The sequence below is a fragment of the Bos indicus x Bos taurus genome, chromosome 16 (assembly GCF_003369695.1).
Source record: "Bos indicus x Bos taurus breed Angus x Brahman F1 hybrid chromosome 16, Bos_hybrid_MaternalHap_v2.0, whole genome shotgun sequence".
In the NCBI taxonomy this organism is placed as follows: Eukaryota; Metazoa; Chordata; class Mammalia; order Artiodactyla; family Bovidae; genus Bos; species Bos indicus x Bos taurus.
The window spans coordinates 15,811,876-15,830,028 of NC_040091.1; positions in this window are offsets into that span (position 1 = coordinate 15,811,876).

Sequence of the window (18,153 nt, forward strand, 5' to 3'; positions counted from 1 at the left end):
TTAAAATTCAGCATTCAAAAAACGAAGATCATGGCATCTGGTCCCATTACTTCATGGCAAATAGACGGGGAAAAATAGAAACAGTGACAGAATTTATTTTCTTGGGTTTCAGAATCACTGTGGACAATGACTGAAGTCATGAAATTAAAAGACACGTGCTCCTTAGAGGAAAAGTTATGATAAACCTAAACTGTGCATTAAAAAGAAGAGACACCACTTTGCTATCAAAGGTCCATATGGTCAAAGCTATGGTTTTTCCAATAGCTGTGTAAGGTTGTGAGAGTTGGATCATAAAGAAGACTGAGCACCAAAGAACTGATGGTTTTGAGCTGTGGTGCTGGAGAAGACTCTTGAGAGTCCCTTGGACAGTAAGGAGATAAAGCCAGCCAATCCTAAAGGAAATCAACCCTGAATATTCATTGGAAGGAATGATGCTGAAGCTCAAGCTCTAGCACTTTGGCTACAGATGCAAAGAGCTGACTCATCAGAAAAGACACTGATGCTGGAAAAATTTGAGGGCAGGAGAAACAGGGGGAAACAGAGGATGAGATGTTTGGATGGCATCACCAACTCAATGGACACAAGTTTGAGCAAACTCTGGGAGACGGTGAAGGATAGGGACGTCTGGTATTCTGCTCTTCACGGGGTTGCAAAAGTCAAACACAACTGAGCAACTGAACAACACCAAGGAACTGAAGAAAAATTTCCAAAGTCTTAGATTTAAGAAATCAGTGAAACCACATAAATTAACTAGCATCTCTCATATGTTAATGGTTAGGAAAGCCTGCTAGTCATATATGACTTTTGAAAAAAAACTCCTAAAATTGGTCAAAATATTCTCAGAAATAAATATTACAGCTACTTATCAGCTAGGGGCTTCCCTGGTGACTCAGGTGTGAAGAATCCATCTGGCAGTTCAGAAGACATGGGTTCAATCTCTCATCCTGGAAGATTCCACATGCATTGGAGCAACTAAGCCGGTACGCCACAACTCCTGAGCCTGTGGCCTAGAGCCATGAGTCACAATTACTGAAGCCTGTGCACCCAGAGTCCATGCTCTGCAACAAGAGAAGCCACCACAGTGAGCGGCCTGTGCACCGCAACTAGAGAGTAGCCCACGCTCACCAAAATTAGAGAAACTTGTGCCGAGCAACAAAGATGTAGCACAGCCAGAAATGAAAAGATCAGCCAGGACTATTTCTGCATCATGACTATATAGAAATTCCCTAGGTAATATATGATTACTGTATTTTCAAAAATGCTGACTGTATTATAGATATTTACATTCAGAATAGAAACCATCAAAACTAGCTTTCATAGCTATGTACATATGGAATATGTTAGAGGACCAGAAGGTTCTAAAGGAGTACTATTTTCCCTAGTAAATATTTATTATCGCAAAATAGAATTCCTATTGTTAATGCAGAGTGTTTGTAAAATACAAATCCATAGAATATAGCACAGTTATATGAAATGATTCTCCAAGTCAGGCTTCAACAGTATGTAAACCGTGAACTTCCAGATGTTCAAGCTGGATTTAGAAAAGGCAGATGAACCAGAGATCAAATTGCCAACATCTGTTGGATCATGGAAAAGGAAGAAAGTTCCATAAAAATATCTACTTCTGCTTTATTGACTATGCCAAAGCCTTTGACTGTGTGGATCACAACAAACTGTGGAAAATTCCCCAAGAGATGGGTATACAAGACCACCTGACCTGCCTCCTGAGAAATCTATACTCAGGTCAAGAAGCAACAGTTAGAACTGGACATGGAACAACAGACTGGTTCCAAATCAGGAAAGTAGTACATTAAGGCTATATATTGTCACACAACTTATTTAACTTATATGCAGAGTACATCTTGAGAAACGCTGGGCTGGATGAAGCACAAGCTGGAATCAAGATTGCTGGAAGAAATATCAATAACCTCAGATATGCAAATGACACCACCCTTATGGCAGAAAGTAAGGAAGAATTAAAGAGTCTCTTGATGAAAGTGAAAGAGGAGAGTGAAAAAGTTGGCTTAAAGCTCAACATTCAGAAAACTAAGATAATGGCATCCGGTCCCATCACTTCATGACAAATAGATGGAGAAACAATGGAAACAGTGGCAGACTTTATTTTGGGGGGCTCCAAAATCACTGCAGATTGTGATTGCAGCCATGAAATTAAAAGATGATTGCTCCTTGGAAGAAAAGCTAAGACCAATCTAGACAGCATATTAAAGAGCAGAGACATTACTTTGCCAATAAAAGTTTGTCTACTCAAAGCTATGGTTTTTCCAGTGGTCATGTATGGATGTGAGAGTCGGACTATAAAGAAAGCTCAGCACAGAAGAATTGATGCTTTTGAACTGTGGTGTTGGAGAAGACTCTTGAGAGTCCCTTGGACTGCAAAGAGATCAAAACAGTCCATCCTAAAGGAAATCAGTCCTGAATATTCATTGAAAGTACTGGTGCTGAAGCTGAAACTCCAATACTTTGGTCACCTGATGTGAAGAGCTGACTCATTTGAAAAGATCCTGATGCTGGGAAAGATCAAAGGCAGGAAGAGAAGAGGATGACAGGATGAGATGGCTGTATGGCATCACCAACTCAATGAACATGAATGTGAGCAAGCTCTGGGATTTGGTGACAGACAGGGAAGCCTAGCATGCTGCAGTTTATGGGGTCGCAAAGAGTCAGACATGACTGAGTGACTGAACTTAATTAATATGAAATAAATCAACATCAATATCAATTATTTGATAAAATAAAATCTTTTTAAATGGAGAAAGATCTGTAAGATACATATATACACACAAACAATATGACACAATTGAATTGGAAAATTGCTCCTATAATACATGAAATATTTTGCAAACATAAGAATTAAAACATATTAGAAGTGGCTTCACCTATCATTTATCCTGATTGACACACTATAATTACTTTTTTTAAATCTGAAATCTTGCAGTATTATTTAATTGTATAAATGTAACAACGGCCATTCATTGGGCATAAAATACTAGACATATGAATAAGCTCTTGATTAAGTACAAAGGAGGAACATGTTTGGGAACACTGGTGGCAAGGAGCATAGACTCTGCATCCAAGGAACACCTCTAAGTGCTGCAAAAACATTTAGTGACAATGTGCTAGGCACCTTGAACTCCTGATATCCAAAGAGGTTATCAAATTTTATTTATCTGCTTTTCCATTCATGGACATTGGTATTGTTTCCAGGTTTTGTTCTTACAAATGATGCCATCAGGAGCATTCCTACACATGTCTTCTGGTCTATTGCAGCAAAATAGTGTCATGCATAGAAGTGTAATTTGGGGATCATAACATAAAAGGATTCCCATGTGGTGATACTGATAAAGAACCCGCCTGCCAATGCAAAAGACGTAGGAGACATGGGTTCAATTCCTTGTTCAGGAAGATCCCCTGGAGGAGGGCATGGCAACCCACTTCAGTATTCTTGCCTACAGAATCCCATGGACAGAGGAGCCTGGTGGGCCACAACCCCGGGGGGTTGCAAAGAGTCAGACATGACTAAGATGACTTAGCACCCAAAATATGGGGATGCTCAACATTTCAAGACAATGCTGAATCATTTACCTGAAAGTGGTACCACTTAATACCCTCATTTATTAAAAAGTAAGGAATCTCAGAAATATGAAGCTCCCCAGTATTTGATATTGGCAGATTTTATTTTATTTCATTTGCCAGTCAGTTAAATGCTTGAGAAACAGAAATTCATTGTGGCCTTATTTTACTTTGATTAATCATAAGGCTGATGCTGCTGAGTGATTCTTTTTCCAGTCATTAGTTTTTTTCTGGTGGAGAATGTCTGCTTATGACATTTGCTCTTTTTGTACAAGTTTGCATGGTAGATTGTTTTAAAAAAAAGTGTTTAAAAACTAGATGTCCATCGGCAGATGAATGGATAAAAATGCTGTGGTACATATACACAATGGAATATTACTCAGCTATTAAAAAGAATGCATTTGAATCAATTCTAACGAGGTGGATGAAACTGGAGCCTATTATACAGAGTGAAGTAAGTCATAAAGAAAAACACCAATACAGTATAATAAAACATATATATGGAATTTAGGAAGATGATAACAATGACCCTATATGTGAGACAGCAAAAGAGACAAAGACGTAAAGAACAGACTTTTGGACTCTGTGGGAGAAGGTGAGGGTGAGATGATTTGAGAGACTAGCATTGAAACATGTATATTACCATATGTGAAATAGATCACCAGTCCAGGTTTGATGCACAGGGTGCTCAGGGCTGGTGCACTGGGATGACCCTCAGGAATGGGATGGGGAGGGAGGTGGGAGGGGGGTTCAGGATGGGGGACACATGTACCCCCGTGGCTGATTCATGTGAATGTATGGCAAAAACCACTACAATATTGTAAAGTAATTAGCATGCAATTAAAATATATTAATTAATTTACCAAAAAAGGAAAAAAAAAAAAAGAATCTCAAAGATTCCCTTATCCTAAAGGTTTTCTAAAGCCATTTCTCTTAACAAAGGTTAGTATCGGTGTTTACTCCCCTCTAATATGTGACTTATTTTGACATATAGAATGAGACAGAAGGGATGTTGTATTATTTCTGTGCCTAGGCTTATAAGCCGTTAGTATGTCCTTCTCTACTCTTGGAGCCCTAAGCCATCATGTAAAGAACCCTGACTAACAAGGAGTATAGATAAGTCATATGGTGAGAGGATTTGGAAGATGTGAGAATAAAATGAGACAGTCCCAGCCAGTCCCAGCCAGTTAACCACTGAGCCACCCAAAAGCTGATGGCTGAAATAAGGTCATGGAGTCCAGGATTTTTCTGCTTGTGTCTCTCAATCCAAGTCTCAAACGCACTATGTCTCAAAACTATGAAAAAAAATTGTATGGCACTTGTTTTCACAGCATTTTAGAATGGTTTGTTATGCAGGAGAAGATTATTAAGACATTTCCTTCCGATTATATATTCTTCATATAGATCATCATCTCTCAGTTGTATCTGACTATTTGTGACACCATGGACTGAAGCACACCAAAGCTTCCTTGTGCTTCACCATCTCTCAGAGCTTGTTCAAAGTCATGCCCATTGAGTTGGGAATACCATCATTCATCTCATCCTCTGTTGTTGCCTTCCCCACCTGCCTTCAATCTTTCCCAGCATCAGGGGCTTTTCCAATGAGTGAGTTCTTCACATTAGGTGCCCAAAATATTGGAGCTTCCACTTCAGCATCAGTCCTTCCAATGAATATTCCGGATTTATTTCCTTTAGGGTTGACTGGTTGGATCTCCTTACATTCCAAGGGACTCTCAAAAGTCTTCTCCAACACCATAGCTCATGAGCATCAATTATTTGGCTTCCAGCCTTCCTTATGGTCCAACTCACATCCTTACACTACTACTGCAAAAACCATAGCTTTGACTATACAGACTTTGTCAGCAAAGTAATGCCTCTGCTTTTTAATATGCAGCCTAGATTTGTCATAGATTTACTGTCTAAGAGTCATTTAATTTCATGACAGCAGTCACCATCTGCAGTGATTTTTGGAGCCCAAGAAGATTTCCCTATCTGCCATGAAGTGATGGGACCAGAGGTCATGATCTTCATTTTTTGAATGTTGACTTTTAAGCCAGCTTTTTCACTCTCCTCTTTCACTTTCATCAAGAGACTCTTAGTTCCTCTTTGCTTTCTGCCATCAGGTAGTGGATGGTGTCATCTGCATATCTGAGGTTATTGATATTTTCCCTGGCAATCTGGATTCCAGCTTGTGCTTCATCCAGCCCCTCATTGCTCATGTTGAATTCTGCATAAGTTAAATAAGCAGGGTGACAATAAACAGCCTTAATGTATTCCTTTCCCAACTTTGAACCAGTCCTTTGTCCCAGGACTATTAACTATTAACTATTGCCTCTTGACCTGTGTATAGGTTCCTCAGGAGGCAGGTAAAGTGGTCTGGTGTTCCCATCTCTTTAATTATTTTTTGCAGATCACTGTGATCCACACAAAGGCTTTAGCATAGTCAGTGAAGCAGAAGTAGATGTTTTTCTGGAATTCTCTTTCTTTTTCTGTGATTCAATGGATGTTGGCAATTCAATTTGATCTCTGGTTCCTCTGACTTTACTAAATCCAGCTTGAACACCTGGAAGTTCTCAGATCATGTACTGTTAAAGTCTAGTTTGGAGACTTTTCAATATTACTTTACTATTGTGTGAAATAAGTGCAATTTTGCAGTAGTTTGAACATTTTTTGACATTGCTTTTCTTTGGGACAGGAATGAAAACTGACCTTTTCCATTCCTGTGGCCACTGCTGAGTTTTCCAAATTTGCTGGTATATTGTGTGCCTCACTTTAAAAGCATCACCTTTTAGGATCTGAAATAGCTTAGCTAGAATTCCATCACCTCCACTTGCTTTGATTGTAGTGATACTTCCTAAGGCCCACATGGCTTTACATTCCGAGATGTATGGCTCTAGGTGAGGAATCAAACAGTTGTGGTTATTTGGGCCATTAATATCTTTTTGTATAGTTCTGTGTATTCTTGCCACCTCTTCTTAATATCTTCTGCTTCTGTTAGGTCCATAGCATTTCTATCCCTTATTGTGCCCATCTTTGCATGAAATGATCCCTTGATATCTTTAATTTTCATGAAGAGATCTTTAGTTTATTTCCATTCTATTGTTTACCTCTTTTTCTTTTCAATGTTCACTTAGCAAGGCTTTCCTAACTCTCCTTGCTATTCTTTGAAACTCTGCATTCAGATGGGTATATATTTCCTTTTGCTTTTCTTCTTTTCTCAAATATTTTTAAGGTCTCCTCAAACAGCTATTTTGCCCCTTTGCATTTCTTCTTCTTGAGAATGATTTTGGTCACTGCCTCCTATACAATATCACGAACCTTCATCCACAGTGCCTTAGGCACTCTGTCTATTAGATGTAACCCCTTCAATCTATTTGCTACTTTCACTGTATAATAGTAAAATATTTGATTTAGGTCATATCTTAATGGTCTAGTGTTTTTTCCCCTAGTTTCTTCAATTTAAGTCTGAATTTTGCAATAAGGAGTTCATGTTATGATACAGAGTCAGCTTCAGTCTTGTTCTTGGTGACTGTATAAGCTTCTCCATGTTCAGCTCAGTTCAATTCAGTTCAGTTGCCCAGTGGTGTCTGACTCTTTGTGACACCATGGGCTGCAGCATGCTAGGCCTCCCTGTCCATCACCAACTCCCAGAGTTTACTCAAATTCATGTCCATAGAGTCAGTGATGCCATCCAACCATCTCATCCTCTGTCGTCCCCTTCTCTTCCTGCTTTCAGTCTTTCCCAGTATCAGGGTCTTTCCAATCAGTCAGTCCTTCACATTTGGTGGCCAAAATATAGGGAATTTAAGCTTCAGAATCAGTCCTTCCAATGAATATTCAGGACTGATTTCCTTTAGGATGGACTGGTTGGATCTCCTTGCAGTCCAAGGGTACTCAAGAGTCTTCTCCAACACCACAGTTGAAAAGCATCAATTCTTCAGCATTCAGCTTTCTTTAGAGTCCAAGTCTCACATCCATATATGACTCCTGGAAAAACCATAGCCTTGACTAGATGGACCTTTCTTGGCAAAGTAATGTCTCTGCTTTTTAATATGCTGTCTAGGTTGGTCATAACTTTTCTTCCAAGGAACAAGCATCTTTTAATTTCATGGATGCAATCACCATCTGCAGTGATTTTGGAGTCCAAGAAAATAAAGTCTGTCACTGTTTCCACTGTTTTCCCACCTATTTGCCTTGAAATGTTGGGACCAGATGCCATGATCTTTGTTTTCTAAATGTTGAGCTTTAAGCCAACTTTTTCACTCTCCTCTTTCACTTTCACTTTCTCTTAGGCTGCAAAGAATATAATCAATCTGATTACAGTATTGACCATCTGGCGCTGTCCATGTGTAGAGTCATCTCTTGTGTTGTTGGAAGAAGGTGTTTGCTATAATCAGTACATTCTCTTGGCAAAACTGTTAGCCTTTGCCCTGCTTCATTTTGTGCTCCAAGGCAAACTTGCCTGTCACTCCAGGTTTCTTTTGACTTCCTACTTTGCTTTCCAGTCCCCCCGTGATGACAAGGGCATCTTTTTTTTTGTTGTTGTTAGTTCTAGAAGGTCTTGTAGGTATTCATAGATATATTCAACTTAAGCCACTTTGGCACTAGTGGATGAGGTATAGACTTGGATTATTGTAATATTGAATGGCTTGCCTTGGAGACAAACAGAGATCATTCTGTCAGTTTTGAGATTGCACCCAAGTACTGCATTTTGGACTCTTTTGTTAACTATGAGGGCTACTCCATTTCTTCTGAAGGATTCTTGCCCACAGTAGTAGATACAATGGTCATCTGAATTAATTTTACCCATTCCAGTCCATTTTAGTTCGCTGATTCCTGAAATGTTGATGCTCACTGTTGCTATCTCCTGTTTGACCATTTCCCAATTACCTTGATCTGTAGACCTAACATTCCAGGTTCCTATGCATTATTGTTCTTTACAGCATTGGACTTGAAATTACCACCAGATACACCCACAACTGGGTTTTGTTTCCACTTTGGCTCAGCCTCTTCATTCCTTCTGGAGCTATTTCTCTGCTCTTCTCTAGTAGTATATTGGGCACCTAATGACCTAGGGGGTTCATCTTTCAGTGTCCTATCTTTTTGCCTTTGCATACTGTTCTTGGGATCCTTATGGCAAGGATACTGAAGTGGTTTTCCATTCCCTTCTCCAGTGGACCACGTTTTGTCAGGACTCTCCACCATGACCTGTCTGTCTTGGGTAGCCCTACATGGCATAGCTCATGGTTTCATTGAGTCAAACAAGGCTGTGGTCCATGCGATCAGTTTGGTTAGTTTTCTGTGATTGTAGTTTTCATTCTGTCTTTCGTTTGAAGGCTGATGATAAGAGGCTTATGGAAGCTTCTCGATGGGAGGGACTGGCTGTGGGTAAAACCTAGCTAGCTCTGGTGGACAGAGTCTTGCTCAGTAAATCTCTAATCCAATTTTCTAATTATAATAATTCATGTTATTATTTGTTATTCAAAAAGTATTGTTTTATATCTTATGTGTTTCCAATATTTTCCTAAGTTTATAGCTTGATTTTCCACTTTACAAGATATTTGTTGAAGACCAGAAATGTTTGAACTTAATATTGCCACATTTTGAATGTTTATGTTCTTTGATACTGAAAAAAACTTTCATGACCTGTTTAAGACTTCTATCTGCTATTATAAAAAATATATTTGTCTATGTATTCCCCCAAACACTATAAAGCTTTGTCTATGAAATTTTAAGTTTTAAGCCATCTAGAATGAATTATGGATATGTTTTGAAGAAGAATTTAATTTCAATGAAATGAAGAAGTCAATTTCACTTTTATTTCCATATGGATAACAAATATTTGCTGATCATTTTGCCACTTCAGCTCTAAATCAAAGTGGCATATTTGTGTGGATTTATTTCTGGGTTCACTATTTTCTTCTATTTATCAATTTGCCTCTCCTTGTACACATTTTACACTTTCTAAATTGCTCTAGCTTTAAATAAGTCTCTGGATTTTGTAAAGGCTTTTTTTCCTCCACATTTTTCTTCTTCAGAAAGATTTAAACTATTTTCAGTTCTTTGTTATTCTATATAAATTTTCAAATCATTGAGTGTGTAGTTCTGTTTGCATCTATAGAGAAGGCATGGTGTTTTTATGATATTCATTCATTATACCTATTGATATTGGGTATATTTCTTTGTTTCAGATTTTCAGTGATTTTTCACTAGATCTACATTTTCAGTCTTGCCACATGTATTGCATATTTTTAGTTACATTAACTTCTAGATATTTATTTTACTGTGATATTTAAATGTCTTAGTGTTGTTGGTAAACACTGATTTTTAAATTTTTATTTAAAAAATTTATCTTTATGTTTTAATTTTATATTGGGGGTATAACTGGTTAACAACATTGTGTTAGTTTCAGGTGTACAGAAAACTGATTCAGTTATACATATATGTGCATCTATTCTTTAAAAAGCCTCTTGAGAGTGAAAGAAGAGAGTGAAAAAGTTGGTTTAAAGCTCAAATTCAGAAAATGAAGATCATGGCATCCGATCCCATCAGTTCATGGGAAATAGATAGGGAAACAGTGGAAACAGTGTCAGACTTTATTTTTGGGGTCTCCAAAATCACTGCAGATGGTGATTGCAGCCATGAAATTAAAAGATGCTTACTCCTTGGAAGGAAAGTTATGACCAACCTAGACAGCATATTCAAAAGCAGAGACATTACTTTGCCAACAAAGGTCCATCTAGTCAAGGCTATGGTTTTTCCTGTGGTCATATATGGATGTGAGAGTTGGACTGTGAAGAAAGCCGAGCACCAAAGAATTGATGCTTTTGAACTGTGGTGTTGGAGAAGACTCTTGAGAGTCCCTTGGACTCCAAGGAGATCCAACCAGTCCATTCTAAAGGAGATCAGTCCTGGGTGTTCATTGGAAGGACTGATGCTAAAGCTGAAATTCCAGTACTTTGGCCACCTCATTGGAAGAGTTGACTCATTGGAAAAGACTCTGATGCTGGGAGGGATTGGGGGCAGGAGGAGAAGGGGACAACAGAGGATGAGATGGCTGGATGGCATCACCGACTTGATGGACATGAGTTTGAGTGAACTCGGGGAGTTGGTGATGGAAAGGGAGGACTGGCATGCTGTGATTCATGGGGTCGCAAAGAGTCAGACACGACTGAGCAACTGAACTGAACTGAACTGATTTCTTTTTCAAATTCTCTTTCCATGTAGGTTATTACAGAGTACTGAGCAGAGTTCCCTAACACTGATTCTTTTTGTATATTTTTCCTGTTTCCAACCTTACCATTTTATCCTATTTTCTTTAGTACTGATAATGTGTCTGTATCTTCTCCTCATCTAAACAATCACATTAACTACAAATGATAAATAATTGCCATCTTTCTAATCCTCAAGCTTTTGTGTGTCCTTTCAGTTCAGTTCAGTTCAGTCACTCAGTCTTGACCGACTCTTTGTGACCCCATGAATCGCAGCACTCCAGGCCTCCCTGTCCATCACCATATCCCGGAGTTCACTCAAACTCATGTCCATCGAGTCAGTGATGCCGTCCAGCCATCTCATCCTACATTATCAAATGTAAGTAGTGATAATGGATTTGTCCCTACCTACAAAGGACATGCCTCTCACTATTCTCATCCAGAGCTATATTTATGGAAAACGTTTTCCACCTTATCTTTATTCAGTTAAATAATTTTGTCTGTATCTCAAATATTCTAAAACCTTCTATCTCAAATTTAAAAAATAATTAAATGTCAAATTTTATTTTACTTTTTAAAACTATATTTAGTGTGATGATTATAGGCTCTTTTCCTGTAATTTAATAATTGTCTCAACTACCTATTGATGTTTGAGTATAAGTTTTTTTTTTTTCTACAACTTTTATTTTCAGCCTATTTCCAAATCTATTTCTCACATTTTCTCTGTTGAGTGCTTATTTAAGAAACTATCTGATTTGTTTCTTTAAATATTTTATATGTAAATATTGTATATTCTGTGAATGACCTTCTAGACACAGATAAGCCCTGGAATTAAAACCATTTTATTTATTGTTTCTTTTAGAACTTCACTCATAGTTTCTGGGATTCTTGTGCACTTGGTTGTTTTTTGTTGTTGTTGTTTTGTTTTGTTGATGGTTTCCTTTGCTATGCAAAAGCTTTTGAGTTTAATTAGGTCTCATTTGTTTATTTTTGCTTTATTTCCTTTTACTTAGAAAGCAGATCAGGTTCCAAATAAACAAAATAAATGAAAAGAGATGTGGCTTATTTCTGAAATGACAGCACTCTATGTTTGTAAATAACTCTAGTGGATAGAATATTCAGTCTTTAACTCATACATAATATACTGACCCCTACACAAGGAAGACAACTCAAAAATCATTCACAGTAATTTATCATACTCTTTGTTCAGGCCATTGGGAAAACCTCATATCTGGTCTAAGTCTGGAAGCTCATGAATTAAGAAGACAAGTAATACACTACCAGGGAAGATTCCCCTGGAGGAGGGCAAGACAACCCACTCCAGTAGTCTTGCATGGAGAATCCCATGGACAGGGGAGCCTGGCAGGCTACTGTCCATAGGGTCACAATGAGTCAGGCATGACTGAAGTGACTGAACATGCGCACATGCATGATATACTCTCCACAAACCCAGTAAAATGTAGCTTTGAGGCAGGATAACCACAGTAAACACTCACCTTTTGGGAAGAGATCATTGGAGCCATACAACAATCTTTCTACATAGCAATAGTGAAATTCCAGCTGACAAATATTGGACGGAGCCCCTACTCTCATATCCTGGGTTTTCCAGGTGGCATTAGTGAAAAAGAACCCGCGTGCCAGTGCTGGAGACATAAGAAACTCAGGTTCAATCCCTGGGTCAGGAAAATCCCCTGGAGAAAAACATGACAACCCACTCTAGTATTCTTACCTAGAAAATCCAATGGACAGAGGAGTCTGGCAGGCTACAGTCCATAGAGTCACACAGACCCTCATATCTTCAGTCAGTTCAGTCACTCAGTTGTGTCTGACTCTTTGCGACCCCATGGACTCAGCATATGGGATCCCAGTTCCTAGAGCAGGGATCAAACTCTGGCCTCCTGCACTGCAAGGTGAATTATTAACCACTAGACAATCAGGAAAGTCTTTAAAAATATTTTTTAATTCTATCTTTGACTATTTAGGTTTAAGAGATTTTTTTCTTCCAACCTGTAAGTCTCTGAATTTCAGCTTTCATAATGGCCAATTATTTTCTGAGGTAACATTTCTTTGCTGTGCCTTGTGTGAAGTAGCCAATGATTATAAGCCTGTGCTCTTAAATTCTCTTTGTCAGCCTCTGCATCCAGCAGGACACTTTTTTCAGCAAAGAACATTTTATTAGGATACAGACATACCTATTTACTTGCATTTCATTTATGGTTATTTTCTTGCCATGGTGGCAGAAGTGAGTAATTTTAACAAAGAGCATATGACCCACAAAACCCAATACACTCTAGTCCTTTACAAAAACAGTGTTTGCTAACCCCAGATTGAGAGGTTTAAGCTATTATAGCCAAGTGGTTTACTACATTTTTGCCACGCATAACATGAATAACTCTGATATATTTCATCAAATAAGATGAAAACTGTGAATTGGCCATTTATTTTACTCATATTAAAGTTATTGGCAGTTTTGTAAAGAGCAGATTCAGTGGAGGAGTAAAGTGAAACAACATATCAATGAGGAGAAATATGAAGTTAAAAGTGAGGATGGCAGAGAAGTATTAGCTATTTGAGGAAAGAAGAGAAAATGTAAAATAGTTGTCTATAATAGTGACAGGTTAAACAGAAAAGGAAAGTATGATCTGATTTCCAGGAATCATTAAAATATTCTTGAGTTTCACAGAAATAAATTGAAGTGAAAACAGTCAGTATGGTTTTAACTTTTACTTCTACTACATTCAATAATGTTCAGTTGTATTATAAGCAGACTTTGGATCTAGTAACCATTGTGATTAAATATGTGCTCAGTTATTATATTTTGGTTCAAAGTCTGTTGGATTTAAACTATTAGAATAATCTGAGACACAAAAAAACTAATGACCTTTGATGGAAGAACTTAATATTTTTCTTATTGTAAAAAGAAATGTATACTCATACAATTTCTCTGAAAATAAAGATTTTAGTATCCAAATTATATTAGGGTTATATTTTGTTAACTCTTTTCCCAGTGCTGAAATCCATATCATGAATACTTTAAATCCTAAATGGGCAAGGATTGAGAAGATGCAAGAAAGGTTTAACAAGGACTTAGAAGAAATAAAAAAGAGTCAATATATAATGAATAATGGAATAAATGAAATTAAAAACACTCTGGAGGCAACAAATAGTAGAATAACAGAGGCAGAAGATAGGATTAGTGAATTAGAAGATAGAATGGTAGAAATAAATGAATCAGAGAAGATAAAAGAAAAATGAATTAAAAGAAATGAGGACAATCTCAGAGACTTTCAGGACAATATTAAACACTACAACATTCGAATCATAGGGGTCCCAGAGGAAGAAGGCAAAAAGAAAGACCATGGGAAAATACTTGAGGAGATAATAGTTGAAAACTTCCCTAAAATGGGGAAGGAAATAATCACCCAAGTCCAAGAAACCCAGAGTCCCAAACAGGATAAACCCAAAGCAAAACACCCCAAGACACATATTAATCAAATTAACAAAGATCAAACACAAAGAACAAATATTAAAAGCAGCAAGGGAAAAACAACAAATAACACACAAGGGAATTCCCATAAGGATAACAGCTGATCTTTCAATAGAAACTCTTCAAGCCAGGAGGGAATGGCAAGACATACTTAAAGTGATGAAAGAAAATAACCTACAGCCCAGATTATTGTACCCAGCAAAGATCTCATTCAAATATGAAGGAGAAATCAAAAGCTTTTCAGACAAGCAAAAGCTGAGAGAATTCAGCACCACCAAACCAGCTCTCCAACAAATACTAAAGGATATTCTCTAGACAGGAAACACAAAAACCGTGTATAAATTCGAACCCAAAACAATAAAGTAAGTGGCAACGGGATCATACTTATCAGTAATTACCTTAAACGTAAATGGGTTGAATGCCCCAACCAAAAGGCAAAGACTGGCTGAATGGATACAAAAACAAGACCCCTACATATGTTGTCTACAAGAGACCCACCTCAAAACAGGGGACACATACAGACTGAAAGTGAAGGGCTGGAAAAAGATTTTCCATGCAAATAGGGACCAAAAGAAAGCAGGAGTAGCAATACTCATATCAGATAAAATAGACTTTAAAACAAAGGCTGTGAAAAGAGACAAAGATGGTCACTACATAATGATCAAAGGATCAATCCAAGAAGAAGATATAACAATTATAAATATATATGCACCCAACACGGGAGCCCCGCAATATGTAAGACAAATGCTAACAAGTATGAAAGGAGAAATTAACAATAACACAATAATAGTGGGAGACTTTAATACCCCACTCACACCTATGGATAGATCAACTAAACAGAAAATTACAAGGAAACACAAACGTTAAATGATACAATAGACCAGTTAGACCTAATTGATATCTATAGGACATTTCATCCCAAAACAATGAATTTCACCTTTTTCTCAAGCGCACATGGAACCTTCTCCAGGATAGATCACATCCTGGGCCATAAATCTAGCCTTGGTAAATTCAAAAAAATAGAAATCATTCCAAGCATCTTTTCTGACTACAATGCAGTAAGATTAAATCTCAATTATAGGAGAAAAACTATTAAAAATTCCAACATATGGAGGCTGAATAACACGCTGCTGAATAACCAACAAATTACAGAAGAAATTTTAAAAAAAATCAAAATTTGCATAGAAATGAATGAAAATGAAAACACAACAACCCAAAACCTGTGGGACACTGTAAAAGCAGTTCTAAGGGGAAAGTTCATAGCAATACAGGCATACCTCAAGAAACAAGAAAAAAGTCAAATAAATAACCTAACTCTACACCTAAAGCAACTAGAAAAGGAAGAAATGAAGAACCCCAGGGTTAGTAGAAGGAAAGAAATCTTAAAAATTAGGGCAGAAATAAATGCAAAAGAAACAAAAGGGACCATAGCAAAAATCAACAAAGCCAAAAGCTGGTTCTTTGAAAGGATAAATAAAATTGACAAACCATTAGCCAGACTCATCAAGAAACAAAGGGAGAAAAATCAAATCAGTAAAAATATAAATGAAAATGGAGAGATCACAACAGACAACACAGAAATACAAAGGATCATAAGAGACTACTATCAACAATTATATGCTGATAAAATGGACAACGTGGAAGAAATGGACAAATTCTTGGAACAGTACAACTTTCCAAAACTGGACCAGGAAGAAATAGAAAATCTTAACAGACCCATCACAAGCACGGAAATTGAAACTGTAATCAAAAATCTTCCAGCAAACAAAAGCCCAGGTCCAGACGGCTTCACAGCTGAATTCTACCAAAAATTTAGAGCAGCGCTAACACCTATCCTGCTCAAACTCTTCCAGAAAATTGCAGAGGAAGGTAAACTTCCAAACTCATTCTATGAGGCCACCATCACCGTAATACCAAAACCTGACAAAGACCCCACAAAAAAGGAAAACTACAGGCCAATATCACTGATGAACATAGATGCAAAAATCCTTAACAAAATTCTAGCAATCAGAATCCAACAACACATTAAAAAGATCATACACCATGACCAAATGGGCTTTATCCCAGGGATGCAAGGATTCTTCAATATCTGCAAATCAATCAATGTAATACACCACATTAACAAATTGAAAATAAAAAGCATATGATTATCTCAATAGATGCAGAGAAAGCCTTTGACAAAATTCAACATTCATTTATGATAAAAACTCTCCAGAAAGCACGAATAGAAGGAACATACCTCAACATAATAAAAGCTATATATGACAAACCCTCAGCAAACATTATCCTCAATGGTAAAAAATTGAAAGAATTTCCTCTAAACTCAGGAACAAGACAAAGGTGCCCACTTTCACCATTACTATTCAACATAGTTTTGGAAGTTTTGGCCACAGCAATCAGACCAGAAAAAGAAATAAAAGGAATCTAAATTGGAAAAGAAGAAGTAAAACCCTCACTATTTGCAGATGATGTGATCCTCTACATATAAAACCCTAAAGACTCCACCAGAAAATTACTAGAACTAATCAATGATTATAGTAAAGTTGCGGGATATAAAATCAACACACAAGAAATCCCTTGCATTCCTATACACTAGTAATGAGAAAACAGAAAGAGAAATTAAGGAAACAATTCCATTTACCATTGCAACGGAAAGAATAAAATACTTAGGAATATATCTACCTAAAAAACTAAAGACCTATATATAGAAAACTATAAAACACTGGTGAAAGAAATCAAAGAGGACACTAATAGATGGAGAGATATACCATGTTCATGGATTGGAAGAATCAATATAGTGAAAATGAGTATACTACCCAAAGCAATCTATAGACTCAATGCAATCCCCATCAAGCTACCAACGGTATTCTTCACAAAGCTAGAACAAATAATTTCACAATTTGTATGGAAATACAGAAAACCTCGAATAGCCAAAGTGATCTTGAGAAAGAAGAATGGAACTGGAGGAATCAACCTACCTGACTTCAGGCTCTACTACAAAGCCACAGCTATCAAGACAGTATGATACTGGCACAAAGACAGAAATATAGATCAATGGAACAAAATAGAAAGCCCAGAGATAAATCCACGCACATATGGACACCTTATCTTTGACAAAGGAGGCAAGAATATACAATGGATTAAAGACCATCTCATTAACAAGTGGTGCTGGGAAAACTGGTCAACCACTTGAAAAAGAATGAAACTAGAGCACTTTCTAACACCATACACAAAAATAAACTCAAAATGGATTAAAGATCTAAACGTAAGACCAGAAACTATAAAACTCCTAGAGGAGAACATAGGCAAAACACTCTCCGAGGTACATCACAGCAGGATCCTCTATGACCCACCTCCCAGAATATTGGAAATAAAAGCAAAAATAAACAAATGGGACCTAATTAAACTTAAAAGCTTCTGCACATCAAAGGAAACTATTAGCAAGGTGAAAAGACAGCCTTCAGAATGGGAGAAAATAATAGCAAATGAAGCAACTGACAAACAACTACTCTCAAAAATATACAAACAACTCCTACAGCTCAACTCCAGAAAAATAAATGACCCAATCAAAAAATGAGCCAAAGAACTAAATAGACATTTCTCCAAAGAAGTCATACAAATGGCTAACAAACACATGAAAAGATGCTCAACATCACTCATTATTATCAGAGAAATGCAAATCAAAACCACTATGAGGTACCATTTCACTCCAGTCAGAATGGCTGCTATCCAGAAGTCTACAAGCAATAAATGCTGGAGAGGGTGTGGAGAAAAGGGAACCCTCTTACACTGTTGGTGGGAATGCAAACTAGTCCAGCCACTATGGAGAACAGTGTGAAGATTCTTAAAAAACTGGAAATAGAA